The 24,753-nt window shown below is 32.7% G+C and overlaps 1 protein-coding gene across 1 annotated transcript in view; it reads left to right on the plus strand.

The window, feature by feature from the left end:
- LOC149424916 (uncharacterized) overlaps nt 1–24,753 on the plus strand; it is a 193,712-nt gene that overhangs the window by 123,056 nt on the left and 45,903 nt on the right. Inside the window, exon 2 of the mRNA XM_089650854.1 lies at nt 6,289–6,371. The gene's annotated coding sequence lies outside the window, so the exon portion shown is untranslated. The remainder of the gene's footprint in view (nt 1–6,288; nt 6,372–24,753) is intronic.

Here is a 24,753-nt window from a genome sequence, read left to right on the forward strand (position 1 = left end):
AAATGGATATAAAACTGTTTGACTATAATCGGTGCTTAATGCTTTGTACTTAATATTTTAAGAGCGATGTAGTTCTAGTTTTAGGGACGCATCCCAGGTTTGATAAAAAGCGGGTGTGTGCTTCATGTTGTTGAGTCACCAGCATGTTATATTTCCGTACGTAGCATTAACTTGTATTAGTAAATAACTGGCGAACATCTAAGATCCTAAGGGGTGTATTGCGTTGACATTTAAATATCATTTTCAAAATAACTAGTTGTACTGTAATAATTGGATTGTTAACGGATTTAGCACAACCCATCCCATCCCACAATACCCAACGATTTAATAGCGCTTTCGCGTTACTTTGCAACTCTATGACACACTAACAAATCTGAAAATGCCTAGAATTTGCTCAACTTCTACAATTCAATCATTGACCCATGAATATTTTTTTACATGTAGGTTCCCCGTTTGCGAAACACTGATCTATTCTATGTCAATATATCACTGCCACGGTTGTAAATTATGTTATTTAGTGTGTTGGGGTTAAAAATGTTGCAACTCGACAATAAACAAACAGAACATTTTATTCAACACAGAATTCACTTAAAACCTTACAAAAACTATGCATTACGAGTATAATATATCTCTGCTCTGGCACTGAGAGTATCAGGGAAGCAGGAATTCGTAGCGGGAGCAGTATTAGTTGACCTGTAAAACAGACTATAAATTTCTTCAGCGACCATCTGCGTCTGATCGGCGGATCACATAACTTTCAAAACAAAACAATGCACATTTATAAGTCAACAGGCGTTTTAGATTTATCTCACTTTAAGAAGCGGATGAAACCTTGGAACTAAGTTAAAATTTTAAACATGACCATTTTTTTAGAGAATCACATAGTTTTTATTTGTAATATCGAATTTGGCATTTGTGATATGAAAGTTTTCTAAATGCCGAAATTGATGAAAGGAAAAGTATGTGGAATGGAAAGTTTAAAAGTTTAAAAAAAAATTAATGGCCCAACCTGCTTTAAGTAAAAACAAACTGAAATAGTAAAATGACAGCATCATCTGGGTATCGTCCACAGAGCTTGAAGATTCTATAAATTATTCGAAGAAAAAAAAAACACAACGATCGCATTAATTTAGGCACAATTTTTAATTCTGTTAGTACATAAGTTGTACCATTTTTTTTCTTGTTATTATAATATTATAGATATCTGGCGACCCCTACGTTGAAAACCAACGGTTAGAAAAATCTAGCTGTTCAGATTCGGTTAACAAATACAGAAATTCAAAATCAGGGACATTTCTGCTTTTTAACTGTGATCTTACGAATTAGACTATAAGCGTATTATATCAATTACGGAGCAGTCGAGACCATGGCATCCAAATTTGGTGTATAACATGGGGCTGTTTGTTATGGGGAGCATGGGGAGAAGCCCATATGGTCATTTAAAGTGGCTAAAGTCAATCGAAGTAACATTTTGATTTAGAATTATGGTCTTTCATCAGGCAAACACTAGAAAGTATATTTTATTCCAAAGGGTAAACGTAACGTAATTTATAATTTCCGTTTCAAAGATGACGTACATAATATGAATACGAATAAATAGTTTTGTCCGTATAAAAACTCAATTTTTTCAAGAATGGCATACAAATGTAATATTGTATTATATCTTTTCAATACAATATTATATTTGTATGCATTTCTTGAATGAATTGAGTTTTTATTCCAATTAAACTATTTATCAGTATTCATATTCCATATTCCATGTGCAGAAAAATTATGCATCCTAATATTTTAAGCATAATTTGCATAATAATATAATCATTTTTTAAGCATAAGATTAGAGACATCTACGAACGCGTATATTAAAAGGTATGTTCCGTTACTAAACGAGCCGCAAATATAATATACTTATATTTGATATTAAATAACAGTGTACTCTACCACTAATAATGGGATGTTTAAATAATTTTACATATGATACATGGAGAAAAATGAGTATTGCTGATTCATTAAATTCCTGTTAAAAACAGGACAGCAGGCCGCTTCCTAATATAATGTTAGTACTTTTCGAATATATCAGAACATGTGTTACTGCACCTGCGTTTGCGTTTTTATGAACACGTGCGTTAATACATTATTTCTTTACGAAAAATTTCATATGAAGCCTAAAAATTCGTTCGGTAAGGACCTGCAGTCCCGTTTTTAACAGGAATACGAAAAATTTGATTTTTTGTAAATTAGTTATATTTTATAACAAAGTTTTCTAATTTGAGAGACCAGGATCTACAAAAAAAATATTTAACTATCTTAATATTTAACTCGTTTGGCAGTGAAACTTCAGCGTGATATTTATACGGATTTACCCATTATTGCAACAAACTTTTGCTAGACATATTTTTAATATTTTTGAATTGAAGTTACTAGGTTAGGTGGTTTCGCAAAATTTGAACCATTCATCAAATTTCAACGTTCATTTTCGGGTTCTGTGAAAGTCCTATTCAAGTTCTGTTATCATATTATTATAGGCTAGTTGCTTGACTTAAATAAGTGAAGTGGTTATGTAGAGGTTATCCCAATAAACAGCGGCTGAAGCCTGCAGGATAGGACGAATTGTTTAAAAGAATTTGAATAATTCATCAAATTGATTTGAAGTTGATTTTCAAATTCTGTGAAGGTTCTGTTCAAGTTCTGTTATTATTTCAGTTTTGTGAAACAACTGGCCAGTAATGATATAGAACTTGGAAATCAACTTTGAAATTTGAAAAATTGTTCAAATTCTCCGAAACCACCCGTCCTAAATGTTTTTCAGCATTATTTTTAATTTAAAGCACGGGTTCTCCTAGGGCCGTCTGTTTCAACGCTAGCTATAGTAAAAGTAAGAATAAAAGTAAATGCTAAAGTTAAATTTCAGCAAAATGCGTTTTTCAATCAATTCAACTCCTGGTTTTACGTCACTTTTAACTTTTGTTTTAACTTCTCGAAATCCGAGAGTTACTCGCGAGTTATTCGCGATTCTCGAGTTACTCCGCCATTTTGACATATTTTACAGTTCTATACGTAAGGTTCTTCTGTTGAGTGTTGTTACGAAACGATTATTAATCATGATTAATATTATCGAAGATGACAGTAGTGAAGATGAATTCGTCATGCAATATGTTTTCCAGCGAAAGCCAAAAACATTTCGACCCCGTGTTAATAATATGGTCATTTGGGATGATTCCGAATTTTTGCCACGGTATCGCATGTCGAAAGAGCTTGCAAAATTTGTGACGGATCAAATTGAGGGAGATATTACGACTACTGGAGAGTAAATTATATTTTTTCCGTGTAATATCGTATATATTATAACAGGTCGTCATTTATTTTTAAATACCCACAGAAATATTTTTCTAGGAACAAAACAATGTAATAAAAGTATATCTTTTTTCATAAACTTTGGTGTAAAACTTATTATTATATTAAACCCTGTATATAATGTTTCAATATACATACTATAATTGAAAAGAAACTATGTAATAAATATATAACTTTTTTTACAAAGTTTGGTTGGAATTATTAATCAAAGGAAACTAGCCCCTCCAATACTCTCAAGAAATTATTCCTAAAACTATAAATCGATCTTCATCATGTAAGTAAAAATTAAATTCTGAAATAAAAAATTCGAACACAATAACAAACAAGAAGTCAGAAGAGGTTATAATGACGCACAACAAACTTCTGTATTTTGACAGTCACTTAACCAGAGATCATATTTAATCTTCGGTGTGGCCGTACCAAAAATAATGTCGTGCGTTTTTCCACGTAATTTCGAGGAAGATTCTGCTTTTTAGACTGGCCACACTAGTAACTGTTACTTTTGCATAAAGGCACTTGAAACAGCGCGCGGTCCGATTTAACATCCTTGTTACTTTAACTGACACTTAATTTTTTAACTTAGCTCACGATTTAGCATTCTGTTGAAACAGACGGCCCCTAGTGAGGTATTCACGAAACACTTTAATATTATAAATAATATTGCATCGTTCTTACTTTACACTATGACATTTACCAGAAATAAACATGTAATTTAAACTCTTGTTAACTTGATGGTGCACTGTCTAACATGTCCTCGGACGTCCCCGACTCTTTCCACCATTCACAATTGCGTCACAACAAAAATTCTGGCTATCACACTATTTTATTTCAATATTTAGTAATTTTACTGAAAGGCATACTTTGAATTAAAAAAGAAAATTAATTAAAATACAATATTTGCCGGAAGTTATACCACGACACCATCTAGCTATGATTTTGTAATTTAATCACATTTCTGACATTTAATAAATGCAAATCAGTAGTGGAAAATAATAGCAATCAAATAAATATTTTAATCACGTCTGATGGTTTTGTGATTTAAAGCAAACAGATATATTGCAGAAGATTACGCGTTAGAATTCTGGTCGTGTCAAAAATCGTCGAAAGACTAAGCTAGCATATAATTGCACCCGCGATGCCTGATGACAACTCGACTGTTTGGTCCAATCGATTAATTTAACGTTTTAATTTTTATTGCAGGTATATTTAAATCATTGACTCTTTTGCAAATCAACTGATTTCAGCAAAACGTTTAAACAAATTTATGAATTCAACGCGGTAAACGTTCCGCAGTCAGAAGCGGTACTAAATTAATTATAAAACAACAACATTCAGCATCTAAAAAGGGGAAAAGCGGAACAATCGGACGCGGCCATAAATCGCAATTGCGACGTTGCGAGGCAATTTGCTTTGAAGTATTTCTTTACGAGAGGAAGTGAGGAGTGTGAAAAATTCGCTGTCGGACGCCATTCTTCGCGGCACAAGGTGGTCCGAAAACACCGCCATTAAGCAATTAGTCAGGGACTTTCCCTTCCATCTTTCGTACCGCCTCTCCTCTTGCAAGTTCAGTGTTCTATAACCGCTGGGGGATGGGGATTTTGAGGCAACTTGCAACGCAAGGGCTAAAAAGAAAATAATTTACTCTGATGCTATTTTTTACCATCGATAGATTTGTGTGTCAGTAATGTTTTAATAATTGATACCCAGCTAAGACAAAGTTTCCATTTTTTTTACGAAATATTAAAAAAAAACTATGAAAAAAATGCTGTCCCTTTTCATATGTTTTAACATTTAAACAAAGCTCAAGAAGTTCACATATACATTTCAGACAAAAAGAAGCTGGACGCTAGATTTTACATTTCAAGGGTTTTTAATGATTTAGACCAACACATTTTCATCAGATAAGCATTGACTCGTTCCTTGTTTGATTGATCTAAATATTAAAATTTGCCTTGTTAAAAATATATTAGTGATTTTTCTGTTCACAATAGTCACAATATATAATTTTTGTCCATGAAAAACAGTAAAGAAGATTAATTTAATGAGGATAAGGAAGTATGCCTTCTTAACAGCAAAACATTCTTCCTAAAAATCAAAATTAGACTTGTTATATTTCCCACGTCATTGAAGAAATTTCCACTAGTTTTATTAATATTAAAATATATAATTTTGCGAAAACAGAATGATGAAGTAGTAAAAAATATGCTTTTTGGAGTATAGAAAAATTTAAACGTTTCATAGTTTTACGTGCGAAAGTTCAGGTGAAAATACTTTTCCGTGATAAAATTAAATTCATAGATTAAGTACTTCATTAGGACAAGATAATACCCTTAAATAAAGCCAGAATATTAACGATGTAAGTAAAGCAGCCGTGAACAAAAATAAGCGATGCACGGCCCTGGTGTATTGGACAGATCTGAGTTTGAATTCGCCTTATCAAATCTCTAAAATAAAGTGGGAATCTTTAACAACAAATATTACGGTCGCATCTAGGACACGAACCAAGGATTATTGCTTTGCCTGGGCACCTTGCCTAGATGTGACCGTTTCTTTTTCTGACTTTTCTGTTTTAAATATTTGTTTAGGAATCGCTAATATTGTCTTCAATAATTGAATAGTTAATTTTATTTTGAAAATCGTTTTATAAAATTTTGAAACCGTTGTTTATAAAACATTTTAATGGTAAGGTCCTGTTTTTATTAATCATCTAAATAATTTACATCCGTAGAGATCCTCTAGAAACTTTTGAGATGTTAGTAAGACGTTTATCAGAAATAGTCAAAAGGTGAGCGTCGAGCAAATTCCCGTTATTAGCCGTTATGTCACCTTAAAGCACGAGTCATAAAATTAGTACAGAATTGACCAAAAGTTTTTTTTTTCATTTCGTGAAGCAAAAAAAATATACCATTAAAATAATTTCTTCTTTTCGTTTTTCAGAAATGCTGTCAATCGGGTTCGCTAGCGAACTCGTTTGTTCCTCAAAACGGGAATGCTCTTCAAAACACGAAGGATGCTGTTAGGTAATTACTTTATAAATTTACTATATCCCTATGACCTCTTTATATCTATGACCTTATTTGAGTTTCGAGAGATTGTTTGCCTCAATATGCTTGCATTTGATCTCACACAGATTTTTTGTAACTCGATTTTCAAACGTGTGGCGAGTTTTAAAAATGATCTATGCCTCAGTGTAAATAATCATAAACATGGTTCAATTTTCATTCTTAAAATTGGCAGGTGTATATCAACGAACGTCGATGAAGATGTCAAAAAAATTAGTACAACCAAATGATAAAACAAAGATTTAAAGATTCCCTGCCATCAACGGTCTGACTTCATGTCATGTCATTTCTCGACTCCAATTCAAGAGAAAATAAAAAATTCTAAATGATGACTCTGAAACTCGTCTTTTTGCGTTTTAAACATTTTTTTAATCCCCAATAAGCTATCAATCTTAATCAGCGATGGACAAAGTTGTTTTAGAAACTACCCCTTTGTTCCAAACACGTCTGAATTGCACACCGGTCCAAACTAACTTCATCGCCGTAATCAAAGTTGCTAAATACTTGGAGTACCTGCCTGTGCAAACACGTGTTCCAGCTAAACAAAGCAGAGACAATGTCATTATATATTCAAGCAAAATATATTGACCACGGTAATCCACCCCCTACCCTTATCGAGTTGCGGTAAGGTAACCCCACGACACTTCGGATGCATTCCAAGCAGCTGAGGTCTTGCGTACCCCCGAAGGCATTAACTCTCAAAAGGGAAGCGGTGTCCCTCCAGGGCTGGCTTAGGATACTATGGCACTAGACACAAGGAAATCCAGGTGGGGGGAGGGGAATTTGATATTAGATGGGTTCCTTGTAATTTGATTAAAATTAGTGACGTGTTGAATTCAAACAACAACATAATTAATAAACAGTGAAATTTAAGGGGAAAATTAGCAACATGATCACATCCAAAATTGCATCCGTGGATGACCTTTTTAGAATTCTGTGCGTATAGGTTAATTGCATGTACGTTAGGGTGTCCCAAAAAAATTGAAGTTGTTATTTTTGAACGCATACCCTCTAATTTTGTTTTAATAATGACAAAACACTTATAAAAAAAATTTCGTTTACTTTGGACAACTGCAACGCGTGCCGACTTGCATCGAAAGATGTCAGTACTTGTACATTAAGACGCCAGCGAGCAAACGTGTTGATGAGCTTGTAGTAACTTGCTATTTTGTTAGTAAACGAAAATCACTCGTTCAGGCAAGATGTTGTTAGATTTACGCACTTCTAAAATGAGTATATTTTTAATAGGAGTCGTAAAAGACCAAATATCGGGTTCTAAACTGCCATCTAATGGACAAGTTCTTGAAGTTTTGTTCTACAATATCCGGAAAGTGAATTTAACTGTCAATATATACCAAATATAGAAATAGTTGGTATTAAAAGCTGTGTTTGAAGTAAAAATCAGTCAAGTGACTACAAGCCCTGATATACCACTCTTCAAAAAGTTTCGAGATAACTGTAAAAATGTTGATCCCGATAAAATTCAGTGCTACAGAGAAAATCTCACATTGCACCTAACCGCTTCCGAAATCGATGATTTGCTTGACTTTTACCGTACTGCACTGACAACAAAAATACTTGGAGATGACTATTGAAAGTTTTTAGAACTCTGTGTGATAGTTTTAGGAGGAGATACAGCGAAAAAAATTAAGATTCGGCCTCCAGGTGCTCGATGTATGGCAAAGGCGCTTTATTCCTTGAAAATATCATTAATTTGTGCGCAATTTAAAATTACCGGTAAGGATAAGGCGGCACTTTTAGACATTTGCCTGTTCATAGTAACATCCTATGTCAAACCATGGTTACAATGTATTATAGCAGTTAAAGCACCTTACCAGGACTTGTGCTTTTTGAAATCGAAGAAGGCTTGAGAAAAAATTGATGAAAACATCTCAATGGCAGCTTTATTTCTGTTCAGTAAGCAGTTATGGTATTTGACCAATGAAGGATATATTTTATCGCTGTTTGACAACGCTGTGGATCAAACAACTAAAATAAAAATGCTCGAAATATCAAAAAAAATAATGTATCCAACCCATGACAAACGTTACATCCCATCGAAGGAAGATCTTGATGGTAAATTGTATGGTAAGTTTATTAAGAAGTTTAAATTATGTATTGTATTGAGGTTTTTGTTCATATCATAATTTAGTGACTTTTGTTTCAGAGAAAAATATTTACGACTTCATTTCAGTCAAGAGCAAGTATTTGTTTGATCGTCTGAAAATAGATGCCAGTTTTCTTAACAAATTCCCTACGATGTGGTCAAATAATACTTCTTATCAAGAAGTCAGAAAGAAGGTGTCGCCGCTGAGGGTAGTGAATAATACAGCTGAAAGAACTGTTAAGTTAATGCAAGATTTTCATGGCTTAATCTCACGGTCGAAGAGGAACAAAAATAATTTTTGTTACGATGCGTTCAGAAACCCCGGAAGATTTATCCGGACTGTAAAAAAACTAACTGTGAAGAAAAAATTTAATCAATTAACCAATTTTAAATATAAATACTACATAATTGAACATTTGTCCATTTTTAAATTTTATTTATCGGACAAAAATGAAAGTTGAAAATCCTTCCATATTAACTCTGTACCATATGTTTGGCATCAAGTCGGCACGGGTTGCCGGTGTTTAATAAAAATAATATTTATTACATGAGTTATTGGGATCAAATGAAATAAAATAAGAGGGTATGCATATTTAAATTCATGAAAAAAAAATTCTTCCTTATGTCCTGGGACACCCTAATGTACGTATATACAGAAACGTTGAAAATAATGATAAATCCGTGTCCATTTGAATTACACCATTTACAGAAGAATATCATATTATTATATTGCTGGTAACCCGGTCGTTTATTAACATCAATGGGTTATTTACAATCATGTGCGCTACCCGACTCACTAGACAATATCTGTTCTGACCCGGATAGCAATTGCTCCACGGAAGCTACAGAAAGTTATTGATAATATTTTTAAGCTGAACGTGATTTTATGTTACGTTAAATAAAATAAATTTACTAGTATTTACATAGTCAATCTATGTGCAACTTCATAATCGTGAGATAAACCACCTTCTGAGACTATTCGGGAGCACATACTACGAAAACAATGCTAAAATAAAAGCTTGCTCTGATTAATAAGTACATTAAATTATACGACTGTCTTCCGTAAATACATATTTTGTAATCACCTGTCTAACTACATCTAATAATTATTATTGCACTCCACAAAATTTAACATCGTCATTCGAGCTTAATCATCAAGAAACTTATTCATGGCTCGTAATTTTCATTTAACGATGGATAGCGTAGGCTTTACCTAGTTTAATGTCTGACTCTTGATGTAGGTATCTTGTGCAATATTGAAATTGACATGTTGTTGGGTATATCGAGCCTTGGGCGAGGGATGAAGGGTGGGGGCTGGATGCTGGCTCCTGTGGCGGGACTAACAAACCGTCTTTAGACAATTAGGACTCCTTAGAAGCGGCTAGTGGCTACGTACGACGTACAGTCGAACACCCCAAGGGCTGGAGTACATGATGGGGGGTGAATGTGTGTAGATTTGTTAGATGTTTTTGCTGATAATTTCACTGGGATATATTAAAATGTAAAAAAATATATTTATAAAGCGAAACAAAACATTTAAACAAATTTTCTAACGAGTTTTTTTTAATGGTTCAAGTTTTTCAAATAATAAGAAAGTGCACCGATTTTGATAAAAACATTGTTTTTACCTACGAATACCTTCCCATAAAAAAGCTTTCCCGTCATTTTTTGTATGATAAATCATTAGTAATCCGTTTATTTTCATAACTAACGCTATGCGTCCATACTGCCGGTAGCTAAAAAATTTTCATTTACAGGGTGTCTCTGAAAGAAACGATAGTAGTTGTTTCAATATGGTTTAAAATGCATAAGTAAGTACCAAAATTCATAGCCCGATAAAATTTTTAAATGTCTAGTATTTGACAATATACGCAAGAGTTGCTCTGAGTTTAACAGTTATAAATAATGACCTTTTGCCACTGATTTAAATCAAATTATGTTACAGCCAGTGGTTAGGAATCCTTCTATTCTTCAATATGAACTGAGTTTGAAATATAAATAATTCGCTGTGGTTTATTTATTTAGTCTTAATCAGTAGAGGCTGGGGACTAATTTGGTCTACAGTCTAGACAGTTAAAATGTCGAAATAGAATATTGGATTTATTATCTAGTTGTACTACGCCACTTGGCCCGAGACTCAACACTGTATTTTTCCGATAAACAAAAGATGATGTTATTTTTTTAATGATAAACTAATGTTTATAAGACAAGGTTTTATGCATAGCACAAAGTTAAAATAATTATTATAAGCAATAATTGGTCGCCTGAAATATCAATACAAATTGAAAATATCTCCCGAGTAAAAATAAATGCCGCCAGCGGGAATTGAACCCGCGCCTTCTGATATCCGGTCAGATGCTCTGGACCACTGAGCCACTTCGGCTTATTTCTAAATCTTTTTGGGATCTATGGCGCAAGTCTTTTAGAGCACCTTTGATTACATGCAGGCAAAACACAAAGACATTTACAGCAATCAGATTTTGAAAGTTGGGATTTCATATAAATTATAAATTTTTCACTTGTCCTGTGCCGGGAAAGAGATGTGTTGGTTACTTATTATTTATTATGGTTAGGATGGATTTAATTGCTTAAAATACTCTATTCTATGATATAAAATATATTATTAATCCTAGCCAGTTGGCGGTCACAATTATTCCTAACAAATAACTTTCTCCAACCTGATTTATTAAGAAAAGCATAATTTTTGTTTTTTTTTGTATATTTAATACAAATACACATTATTATTATAATAAATTTAGCTCGTATAATATACAATAGACAAACAGCATAATAATGGCAATTTGTTTTTGGGGTATTATGCCGTGTTGCGCTATCGCCTTCTTTAGCCAACGTTTCGGAAAGCATTGCAGTGTCCATCATCAGGGCAGATGTGTAACGACTACACTGTAATGTCTAATGATTACACACCTGCCCTGATGATGGTCACTGCAATGCTGTCTGAAACGTTGGCTTAAGGAAGGAGGTAGCGCAACACGGCATAATACCCCAAAAACAAATCACCAAAATACTTTTGGCAGTTTAAATCTCAAATCATACCAAACAGTATAAATACTTTAAAACCTAAATAAGATAACTGTTACTAAACAATAGAAAACACAAATAAGAAAACAATATTTAAATAATAACAAAACGAATGAAAAACTTAAAGCAATAAACTTAATTATTGTACAAAGCTTGTTTCATAAGTTTTAGGATATTGCTTGTTTCATTTTTAGCTAGTCCATCTTTCTACGTTTTGGAATTTGGTGAAAAGTTTAAGCCTTTACCAAATTTGAATAGGCGTATAAAAATAAAAATGTTGCAAGTGCAACAATAATAATATTCTAAATTTATTTTTTCGGAATGACTTTATTGAGTAAAACGTCAAATTGTAATATTTAAATATTGAAGACAATATTAGTGATTTCTAAACGAAAATCTGAAAAAGAAAAATCAGAAAAGGAAACGGTCACATCTGGGACTCGAACACAGGACCCTTTAAAAAGACGCTGTCTGGATTGCATTTAGTTCGGGTTGAATCTTGCGATCATTCATAAAGATAGTTGCCAATAAAAATGTCCGGTGAAAAAATGAAGACAATGTTAGTGGTTCTTATTCGAAGTATGATACAGTTAAAAATGACCGAGGGGAATAGGGTCCCATTAGCTCAGTTGGTAGAGCACTGTCACGGAAAGACAAGGGTCCTGGGTTCGAGTCCCAGATGTGACCGTTTCCTTTTCTGATTTTTCTGTTTCAGATTTTCGTTTAGAAATCAATAATATTGTCTTCAATATTTAAATATTCTAAATATTTTATTCAATTACTTCCTCAATTTATTTTAAAATTAATACCTTTATTCAATTAATATTTTTTTGCTTGTTATTTAGGAACCTTGGTAGCTCCGTGATTCAGTTTTTTTTTTAATTTTTAAAGTTGTTGTCATGCGAATACTATAATTATATTTACTGTAATACCAAATTAGTCAAAGTTTCTACGACATTTATACATTTGTTTATGCATATTTTTCGATTCCTATATATCTTAACTTGCAGTATACTCTGTATTCTGATGAAGGAACCTTTGGCTTTGAAATATGGAAGTAATTTTTATTAAAATAGTGGTTTAAACAAAGTTAACTATTTCATTAAAAACCGTATTTTCCTGAAAAGTAGAAGTTCTTTTCACATAAGCGAAACTAATACATTGCAATTATTACAATGATATTCTAGTCAGAGAAATATGATGTTATAATTAGGTTCTAAAATCTGAAGTATTCAGTGTAATTACTCAACATTACGTTAAGTAAACGTTTTTGTGAAACCATATTTAACCCCTCCAGGGTTTGAGGGTCATATATGACAGGGCGTCCATATTTTTAGTAAAGTTTTTCAAGTATTTTTATGTTTCTGCAAAAATGCTTATTTTATGACCTTAGAAAAAAAATTCTCTTCTAATTTGTCTCAAATATTTATACTGAAACCCATTAATAAAATCCTAAAAATAGCCAAAATGAATAATTCATATTTTGCGCAGCTATCGTAACAAACGGCTTAACTTTAAAAAAAATTCATTTTTTTTATTATATGAACGAGATAAAAGTGAAGGTAAAGTTTTCTTAAAAAAACCCCCAAAAAAACGAATGTGTTTTGGTTCTATGCTAACTCAATACAGGGATTATTCAACACACTTTTAAAAAGTGATATAAAGTTATTAAAAAGATTTTTTTTAACCTAACCTAACCTAACCTACTTAACCCAGTTAATAAAGTCTTTGTTTCATCACTTTCCATGACTTTATATAAATTTTTAAGATGTGATGTTCATTTTGATGATTTATCCGGTCACCGTTTTCAAAATATTGAGTTCTCTCAATTTTTCTGTGATTGGAGTAAAATTTATATAAAAATGTAGTTTGTTGTTTTTGGCAACATTTTTTCACGTTTGATATTAAAATTTTATTATTTATAAATAGTAATGTTTATATTAAATGCATACACCGGAAAGATAATTTAATCTCGTTTTTGAAATTGTATTTTTACGGAAAATAACAAAATAAGATATAAATAGTGCATTTGTAATACACAGAAAACATTGCAAACTGTACAAAAATGATTAAAGTTCTGAAGGTTTAAACCCTCTATTATTTTTTTTTCTATTATACTTGTTGATTGAAACGTTGCGTTGTTTACAAGACTGGAAAGCAGTACGTTGTCACAATTTTGTGTAACAGAGGCAAAATTTCAAAATAGTTTTAAGAATTCTAGATAAGTTATTCAGAATACTCTATTTTTTCACGAATGTTTTATGATGATATTTGAAATCTCTCCAGATTTCTCATAATATCATATTTTTATTTTTTTATTGTACCATTTTCAATATGTACGTCTTTGTGTTATTTTATACGCATTTAAGAAAATATTGTGTTGATGTACCTGTTGACTAACTGCTAAAGTAGTTTAACGTTATGAGTAGAATAGAAATAAAAATATCTCTTCAGGGGTCATCATCTTACTTATATTACAACCACATAAATTATAACGCCATATTTTTCTTGTCATCCCTATTTATATATTATTTTGGAAAACCAACATTTTTAGTATTTACCATGTATACAGCGCCCTTGAGGTGATTTTTCACAAAAATGGCGCTACATAAGTTTTCCAATTATTAATGTTTATTATATGGGTTTGGGATGATGGGAGGTAGTAAAACGGCTAAAAGGAAAAGAGGATTGATCTGGTCTGTGTGGTAATACGTATTGTGTGTATGTTATTTATTAATTTTGGGTTTAAAAAATGAGGTGCTTTATTAAATAAGTTGAATTCATCTTACAAAGTGTTCAACATGTATAAAGCGCTGTGAACGAAAGTGTTTTGCTTTGAGTTGGTGTTGCAGTGAGAAACGTTTAATGTGTGGTTTTCTCAGAATTTGTCTGGTTTGTCTGTTGTCACTCCTAATTGGATTATCTGAAGAAGTTACGTGCATTCTACTATACAAGTGGCTATTTTTGCCTCTGCTGAATTTCTACGACTTTCTATGATCGAAAACCCGAAAAACGCAGCTGAATCTTCATGACTCAAATCAAGGTATCGTAGAAAACGATTTTGAACTTTCTCAGTCCTTTCATTGTCTGTGCGTAGTATATCTGGGATCCCAGATTTTAGAGACGTACTCCATAAAGCAACGTACAAAAGCAAAAGCAAAGTATTGTGTTTTATAGCAGGGTGGCTTTGTTTTATCGCTTACTTTGTTGTTTACTATTACATTCAAATCCATTTCATAATGATACCCAGAGGTAGAAAACAAATTCAATATACAATCACACCAATTTTTGGGCTACGTTTTATTATATTTAACAGGCTATTCAGAAGAAAAACTGAAGAATACATAGTGAATTATTTTGAAACAACGTCCAACATATCTTGCTCATTTTGTAAGCGTTTAAAATACACACTTACACAACACAGGCCGGCGTTTGTCACCCGGGAATCGAGCCGTTATTTTTTTTTCAATCTTTTGTTTGACAAAAACGTTTGTCTGGAAATATCTGTCCGGCTGTCATGTTAACATAATGGTCGAGCAGGGAGCAAGCCATCTGTCTGAACAACGAGACGTGGCGTGACAGACGCCGCGCGACGTCCGCCGAGCGCTGGGCGTTGCGGTGTCACTTTCCCGCTGTCTTGGACGCGTCGCGACGTTTTTATTTATAAGATGTCTTTACCTGAAATATTTTAAAAGAGGATATGTCCAAAGCGTTAGATAAAATGTTTTGGTGAAAGGAAAAATAAATACTTCAAGTTATAAGTACAGTAATTTAGTCATTCTTTAGATGCTCATTTAGCGACGAAGATCACGATTGATGAGACACTTTCCTGAGGAGGGCTTATAATATCATAGATACCAAGTTACCTTCCGCAAATATGATATTTCATGCAAAATTTGCTTCATATAAAAAAGTTATTTATTTCCAGGTTAGAATTGTTATCCATTGCCAAATTATTGTTCATTCCCCTTTCTAAACCCTTCTTCATCCTTTCAATCAATTGCTTTTCATCCTTTAATACTTTGGTGTACGAGTACTTACTTACTTGCTACTACGACACTATGTGATTAACCACTTGCTACATACACTATGTGACTAACCACTTGCTACATACACTATGTGAATAACCAATTCCTATATACTCTGTGTTACTAACCACTTGCTATAGACACTATGTGACTAATCACTTGCTACAGACCCTATGTGACTAACCACTTGCTACAGAAACTATGTGACCAACTGCCAAAAGTAGTTGAAACTTTTTTTCATCACCCGCCTTAACTCTCCCGCTTTCTTCGACTAGTCTTTAAGCCGCTATTTATAAGGTGTCGTCACACGCTTAAATTTCCCGCCACCAAAAGGTCCGCGGTCGCTTGGAATATTCCTAAGAGCCGTTTTACGGTGAAAATGTGATAAGTGCATTTCTGAGTATTATCCCACAAATGATCAGCAGAAATTTTCCTCGCCATGGCTTTTTAATACGACACATGCTGCCAATGCACAATCTGCAACACAATAAAAAAATACATACTTAAAAATATCTACATATACTGTGAAACGAGGCGGGATCCTTGTCTCAGTGAAGAAAACTTTAAATTTTAATTCATTTGTGTAACACGCACTGCTCCTAATAAATTATTTGTTACCTGTACGAGCTTTAGTCAAAATGAAAGTCCATTTGAAAAATTACTAGTAAATACGGCTGACGAACGTTCACTTATCTTGTACCTCCTATATTTAATAAGATACCTATGGATGTAAAGAGTGGATCAACTTATACCACTGAACGCAAGAAAAAACTTTGAGATATTTTTATAAAGATATTGTTTATCCATTATCCATTGATTGTATGCATGCAATATTTATATGCGTATGAGTGTGTTTAAGTTTATTGTGCGCCTGTGAGTATGTGTATACTTATGAGTATGTTGACTGTGTTAGATCTATATGTCTATGTATTATAGTCACCTGACATGTTCTTTATCAAAATTTCATAGTGTGACTTCTTGTTATATGTGTGCTTTAGTGTTATAATTAAAATTGAGAAATTGCTTTACCAGTTTGGTGGGTGCTTGTAATGAAGAATCCAAAATAAAAATAAAACGCATATGTTTTGAACAGCAGTTTCTCAGATTATTGGTTTCCCAAGTGTGTTAAAAACAAATAAGTTCAATTTATGGTGTTTTTTAATCAAAAAAGATTAACATTTCACTATTTTCTTGATTAAGGTTTACTCTCTTAAGCATTGTTTAGCCATCATAAAATGTGTAAAATTATCTCACCATTTTTTTTTATTCGTTGATCGTAACTCGCTAGCACAGTGGATGAAAAATGTACCATAAATATTCATCTACAAGTGATTGATTCGTTATAATAATAATGGTAGTAGTGATTTTTTAAAGTGCAAATGAAGGGATCGAATCAGCGATCTTTGAACAAAGTTTTTAACCACTAAGGAAAAATCAACTCGCTATTAAAAGAGTGTGACCATCAAAAAGAAACCTGGGGAGACCTTAAAGATTTTTTTTACATATTATAATTATAATTATAATTATATAATTATAACTTTCTTTCGGAATTTTTGATTTCGAAAAGAGGCCACATAACCCAAATTCAAACTCTCAAGCTCTTACTTTTCAAAAAGCTCTGTGAACGCTTGGTGAGACCTGCTCTAACAGCCCAAGGATTCTAACTACAGCAACTAGTTCTAAGGTACCGGTGTATAAACTTTTGAATTATCGTATCGCTCCAGGCAAATTCAAAGTTTGAATACCGATTACTCAGTAGTTAGAGGTCAAAAAGATATAAAATTTCGTTCTCGGGTATTTATATTTTAACCTCAAGAATGTATTTATTTTTTCAAAATTCAAATTATTTCGTAAATATCAAGTTTTTAATATTGAGATACGAAATTTAAATACTTTGGTTTTATGCTTTCGAAACGTTTTATTTGAATTCCCTTGCTACGGATAATTTTACTATAGAAATTGGCATTATACATCTGAATGTCGAAGACGGCGTAGATACTGTCAAACCAATTTAAACTAAGGCCATTTTCTGCAAAATATATATTAAATTTACATTGAGATAGTAAATATATTACAGGTACTTCAATGTAAATTGACGGAGATGTTAATTTTAAATTTGACAGTTCACCTTGTTTTGACTATGGATTTGAAACCATCGTAAATAATATTTGTAAATAAATGCTAAGTTATGAATTCCCTAGAGCATACCCGTAAAAAATCACGGAACAGTCATAGAGGTGCTATTACATACTAATGCATAATTATTATACGCATTTAAACGAAATAAAAATAATACAGAAGGAAGTCATAAAAATACATTTTAGTTTTAAACCAGATACCTCCACTAAAAAAATTATACCATGAAACAAACTTAGTAAAAAACAGAAAACTATTCGAATATAACATATGCCTATTTATTCACAAAAGTTTACAAATATAACATGTGCCTATTAATTCACAAAACTGTACGAATATAACATTTGCCTATTAATCAACATAACTATACGAATATATCATATGCCTATAAATCTACATACCTAAATATACGAATATAACATATGCCTATAAATCCACATAACTATACGAATATAACATACGCCTTTTAATTCAGATGACTATACGAACATAAAAAATGCCAATTAATCCACAAAATCCAAAAATGGATTTATACCCACGAATACAGCATTTATGAAAACATCACAAGTACGTGAACACTATACAAGACTAAATAATAAACTGTACACAAATTCAGTAAATATTGAAAGTATACGTATCTGGGTCTAAAAATTGATGGAAATTTAATATGGACCAAACACATTAGCTATTTAGATAATAAAATTAAAAAACTAAGTTTTTTTCAAAACTATCAGGAATGTGCTCATTAAAAAAGACTTAATCAAAATTTACATGGCTCTCTGCCAATCACTATTAGAATACGGTATTATAGGATGGGGCAGTGCAAATAAAAATATACTAAATCCACTAAGTAATTAAAACTCAAAAAGCCATAGTGAAAATTATACTGAAAGTTCCTGTAAGAACTAGCACTGACAAAATCTTCACCAATCTTAAATCATGTCAATTAAACAACTATATTCTAAAACTATACTCATTTACATTCATAAGTACAAAACCCAAGAAATAACAACAAACACGTACAATAGAAACACTAGATCTCATGGTCAAAAACTTATCCAACAAATAACTACTAATACAACTTTTGGGCAAAAAAGCCTCTTATATCATAGTATTAAACTCTACAGTAAAATACCACTCTCACTCAAAAACATCAACATTTTTAACATTTAAATCTCAAATAAAAAGCTGGATACTTAATATAGGGAGATCTGAAATAGAAAATATACTGATTCAAACAGACTAAAACAGAATATAATAAACTGAACTATACAAAAAAACACTTTCTTACTTATTTTAAAATTATTTAAAAAAAATTATACTTCATGATATATAATATTATAATTAAATTTATATGTTACTTTGTTGTAATATTAATTTTTTATAATTAAATTATAATATGTAAATGAAATCCTCAGCACGGGAGATCCCAGTGAGGATATCATTATCTTTATATGTTACTAAGAAAAGAAGACAGTACATCACTAATATTATTATTATACATACAATCTCCTTCTCGGTAGCTTGACAACGGTGACCGGATAACTCATCAAAATGAAAATTCAACACACCTATAAAAAATGTTATAAAAAGTGATGAAACAAATACTAGGTTAAATAGGTTACATGAGAAACTTTTGAAAAGTTTTTATTTTATCACTTTTAATGACTTTATATCGCCTTTTAAAGGTGTGTTGAATTGTCATTGTCAGGAGTTATCACGGAACCATTTTTTAGTTAAGAAAGTGAAATTATATATTTCTATCAACTTAAAATAAGTTAAAAAATATACATAAATATTTATTTGCACCCAGTGAAGCACATACTTAATAATGTATCAGCAAAAATATATCTCGCAGGGACCGAATTCAGTAGTTTCCGGTCATTCAGCGTTAGAGCGTTGGTAGCGTTGGAGGTCAAATTGGACTAATTGGAGGTAAAAAGAGTTTCACACAGAAATGTGTAATCACAACCGAAATGAGTTTTTTTTCCATTTTCTCCGCCCTATCCCGAGTAGAAATATTTCTACGTTTAGTTAGTTAGCTTTTTTTTTTTTTTTTTTTTTTTTATAGTGAATACCTCACAAGAGTCCCAACTGCTCCCGTCTGGAGCCAGTGAGACTATGGCGTCCCCAATTGGGGGATGTTGTGAGGCTGAAGGTAAGTGGGGAAGGGAAAGAGGAAGGTGGGGAAGTACCTGGCTATTCAGATCTAGTCACTAAACACGGCTAAAGCCATTTTGGAGCAACGTTTCAATTCTGAATGGTGGTCTTACACCAGGGCGATACTGGTAGTATCTTCCACTCTGGAACGTGCCGCAAATATACTATATATTATTGTAATTAATTAATTGTGAAATAACACAAATTAATCAAATAAAATTTATTTGCGCACGCCGGGTTCGAACCCGCGACCTTCGGAATGGCAGTCCAATGCGTTACCACTGGACTATGCCGGCCGTCAAATTAGTTAACGCTAATTACTTAACGGATTTAAAAAAATACTTTAGTGGTTACCATCAATATTAAAATGCCACGGTAAAGACATTCCGCTATTAGAGTATTTTTAAAGCAATCGAATAAACCTATATCTAAAACCAATGGCAAAATAATTTTTTGTGACCTAGATCCTAGATAGGTCTACGCCAAAATCGATGTTTATAGGTGGTGTAGGTTACAGCGACGTAGCTTTCCCGTGACGACATTATACAAAATTACCCTTGTTCTACGACTTTGAAACAACCTACAATTAATCACTTGTTGACTCAGGTAGCTACTTGCCACTTTAATCAATATAATACGTTATCCTGCTCAATATAACCAGGGCACGTACCGCAGCATCCTTTATCAGATAAGTCGAGCAGAGATGGCAACATATTGCAGCTGATCGAATTTGGCACGGCCATCTCCCGCGTGTAGGGTGATACATTTATTAAAGCACCCACCCCGGCGTCGATATTGCTGTGCGGGAATATTGCTACGTTACTTTACCCACTGTTGTTATCCCGGCACATACATCCTATATCCTACACGGAGTCGAGCTGTATCCCTGCCAGTGCCATTGGCTGGGAGCTTCCCTACATACTTCATCCTCGTCTCAAGGTAAATGGCTTGAACGCACACTGATGTACGCGAGTTCAGAAACATCTCACTCGCGAATAATTACAGTACCAAGATTTTTTTAAACTTATATGAATACCTTTTGTCAATATCAGATTCTTTTATAGGGTCTACCTTATTAATCATAATAGAAAAATGTCCCCTTCATCAGTTCACCGGAGGCACATCTGCTTTGAACTATTACTTAAGTAATTCACATTGCCGTGGACTGGGTGGATAATCTAACTCACTTTTTATATCTAACCATAATCCACAACCACACGAAGAAAAACAATAAAGCTTGTAATCTTGTTATATATTTAGAACGTAAAATAAAAAATCAATGCTCCATAGCTCATGATTGAAAAAACATGGAAAATTTATCGAAAAATCCATCAAAAAATGGAGTGAAAATATGAGATTTTACCGTTTGCTGTTTCTGAGAAACGAACAGATGCTTTATAGTCCAGAATAACATGTTCAACAGTATTTTTCACATGGAATATTTTTGCCTTTGAGAATGGGAGTATCAACATTTATGAACACGGTTGTATCTAGGTACCTTCTAGGTACCTACCCCTTCCAGATGGAAGCCTTGCGGGCAGGTCCCAGGGACGTCAAGTTACAAAACTAATTTAATGGTAAACAATAATTATTGAAAGCTCGACATGGAAATCTCGAATCGTATTATCCAGGCTGGTGCGTATATTCGGTATATGGGGAATTATATCGTAGATAAACCATTAATCAAGTCAGTTCTGATGGGTGATTGAAGGGCATTGATGGGTATCACTGGATTGGCTGAGGGGTGAGCACAAACCCAAAGGTCACTCATTTGGATTCAAGTTCACAAAAAAAATAATATTCCTTAAACTTACAAGTTCAAGGGTAACGCAGAACTTAATATTTATACGTAATTAGGTGACTTAAGTATCGAAATATATTATATTTATAAGTAATACAAACTTAATTATGTTATTTTTAAAGTCTGTGTTTATTGTTATCGTGACAGCTGTTAAAGCGTTCAAAAACATTATCAAATTATGATCCGCCACTTTTATAAATAAACGAATAATAACGTTTTCAATATGATTTACTTTAAATTAAAGTGAAATGGATTTATGAGTGTTGAAAATAATACTATATATAAATAAATAAAAATGTGAGTGTTCGTTTGTTCAAAATCTTAAATCTCCAAAAGTTCTTCCCCGCTTTAAAATGTTGACACATCGTTGCATTCGAATACGCTTTTGTTTTTTATACCAATATTATATAGATGTCACCAACGACAGATAAAAACACGATTTTTTTAAAACAGCGCCATCTGTTGGACCTAAAAGCAACACGCGATATTGTTTCTCTATCTGTGCAGACAGACTGATCCACAGCAATGCGTGGCGGGGTACAGCCAGTAACAAATAAAAAATAAAAAAAAACATTCATGTACTTTTACCTTCAAGCATAATAGTTTTCTTTTTTATTACGGAGGACTTAAAAAGTGAAACGGGGTTCAAAATATTTTAAAAGTAATATAACATGGATAATTCACGCATGTGGTTGGGGAAGTGGGAACAATGATTATTTGATAATTTAATTCAGATTGAACTTTTCAGTATTTAAAATTCAAAAAATAATCATTAAATATTGAAGACAATATTAGTGATTTCTAAACGAAAATCTGAAAGAGAAAAATCAGAAAAGGAAACGGTCACATCTGGGACTCGAACCCAGGACCCTCGTCTAGACAAGGGTCCTGGGTTCGAGTCCCAGATGTGACCGTTTCCTTTTCTGATTTTTCTCTTTCAGATTTTCGTTTAGAAATCACTAATATTGTCTTCAATATTTAAATATTACAATTTGAGGTATTACTCAATAAAGTTATTCCGAAAAATAAAAAAATAATCATTACATCAATTTTTGACCAGAATTTTTAATCCGAAAGGTGAAACTATATGGAAAAGCTTAAAACATAAATAAACGCGTTGATAATATATTTTATTATTTATTGGATGATTTGTATAGCGCCGCTTTTGTGAGACATCACCTCAGGGGCGCATACTGTTAGTTGTTTTATACATGCTTTTAAAGTTGAATAGTGTTGGGGACTCATTGGCAGAATATTTGGACCACAAGTAGAAATGAAGTTTCAGAGCCCGTCCTTAGCGGAGTCCGGAGTCCGCACCGCAGCGTCCCATCAGGCTTTAAGGGCTTACAGAGGTCTGGCTCCTACAGTGAACCCGCCGCAGTGGGGCGTTTGTGACACGCAAAGTCACGCTTTGTTTTGTTGCCGTAATTATTTAGTAGCACTTCGTAATTAAATTTTACGAGATTTGTATCCCATGCATGTTTGTAATCTGGCTGAGTATTAACATGAACATATATTTTCAAATTTTAGAATAAATTTATTAGCACGGAAATTTTTTGATTTTTTAAATCACACTTATTTAACAATGTGGTGTTTTTTTCTCTCTTCTCGTAACTGATGTTGTAAGACATTTCTTGGTTAATTATTTTAGAAAATTATGATTATGGTCCCTTAAGCGTTATAAATTAAACAATTATACAGTGAAATATTTATATAATTCATAATGTTTGTTTGGTAGCAAGATGTTCAGTGCTTAAGCGAGGGAATGAAATGATTTGAACGGTTCAAAAGATGAAACAAACATGGGAAAGTAAACCTTAAATACGATGGACGATGAAATATACTGCAAGCGTGTAAATCGAGTCAAGATTCAAATAAATAAAAAAAACAAAAAAGCATGATATTATTTTGTTCTAAATTAAAAATCATTTGCATATCTTTTAGAGCTTACAAAACGTACACATTGTCTTATTATTTAATTTGATTATTTTTTACATAAACTTGTTTGTTAAAATGTTTTTTTTTGCCGTTACAAACATTAGAAACACAAGCGTGGACATTAATTATTGTAAACTTCATAATACGAAGAGTTTATTGTTTTAAATTGAACCTTGTTACTATTATTGTTAATTAACCAAAGAAATTAACTCCGAAACGTCACGATTTCTCTGTATCATAATTCTTAAATTAATTACATTTCGGTCTGAACATTTATCATACAAGTGGCATTATTTGGCTAGAGCCCTGCCGTAGTGGGAGGAGGCAAAGGGGGTACGAGGCCAAGCCTGCAACCCTTACCTGTTAAGGGTAAACTCCGCAAATAGGCCTATGAAGTAAATCAAAACTAATAAAGGATAGTAAATCTAATACTGGGTCGTTATGGAATAATGTACGTAAACGATGTTTACTCAGTAGGAGGGTTATTGGAAGCTCTCATTTTTTTAGAACACCACTATCATATTATTATTATATTCAGATAATCTAATATACTTCAATAATTTGATAATACATTTGAATGATTACTTTTTTTTAAAGTTTATATTTTGTGAATTGAAAGTTTAATTTAAAATAAAATAATAACTTTATAAACATCATTTTGAGTTTTCATAAACATTACCGACTAGGTTTCGCTATCACCGTGGCTTCATCAAAGCAGTATAATACCAATTATTAGTAGTACCATTGAAGAAGAAGATTTCTTTAATAAATATACACGAAACATGAAAAAGAACAAGACACAGAAAATCAAAAGGTAACGGTCGTTACCTGGAATCAAATCCAGGATATCTGTCTTACCGGGTCAATGCCTTTAACCACTGGATTATTTATAATTTTTGTCGATCTCAATTTAATGTTTGTGTTTATTTTGTTCTGCTTCCCAGCCAATGACAGATCTAGGGCTCATACATTTCTTGAGTCCGCACACGAACGCCGCCTGCGCTAAGTTTGTGCGGATTCATCCAACAATTTCTGCTTCCTCACCACGTGAGGATACGACGAATACCTACCGCCTGTAAACCTATAAAATATTAACATCGAAAACTGTGACGTGCATCGACAACTGTG

The sequence above is a fragment of the Hesperophylax consimilis genome, chromosome 3 (assembly GCF_061612785.1).
Source record: "Hesperophylax consimilis isolate HC1 chromosome 3, BYU_Hcon_1.0, whole genome shotgun sequence".
Lineage (NCBI taxonomy): Eukaryota > Metazoa > Arthropoda > Insecta > Trichoptera > Limnephilidae > Hesperophylax > Hesperophylax consimilis.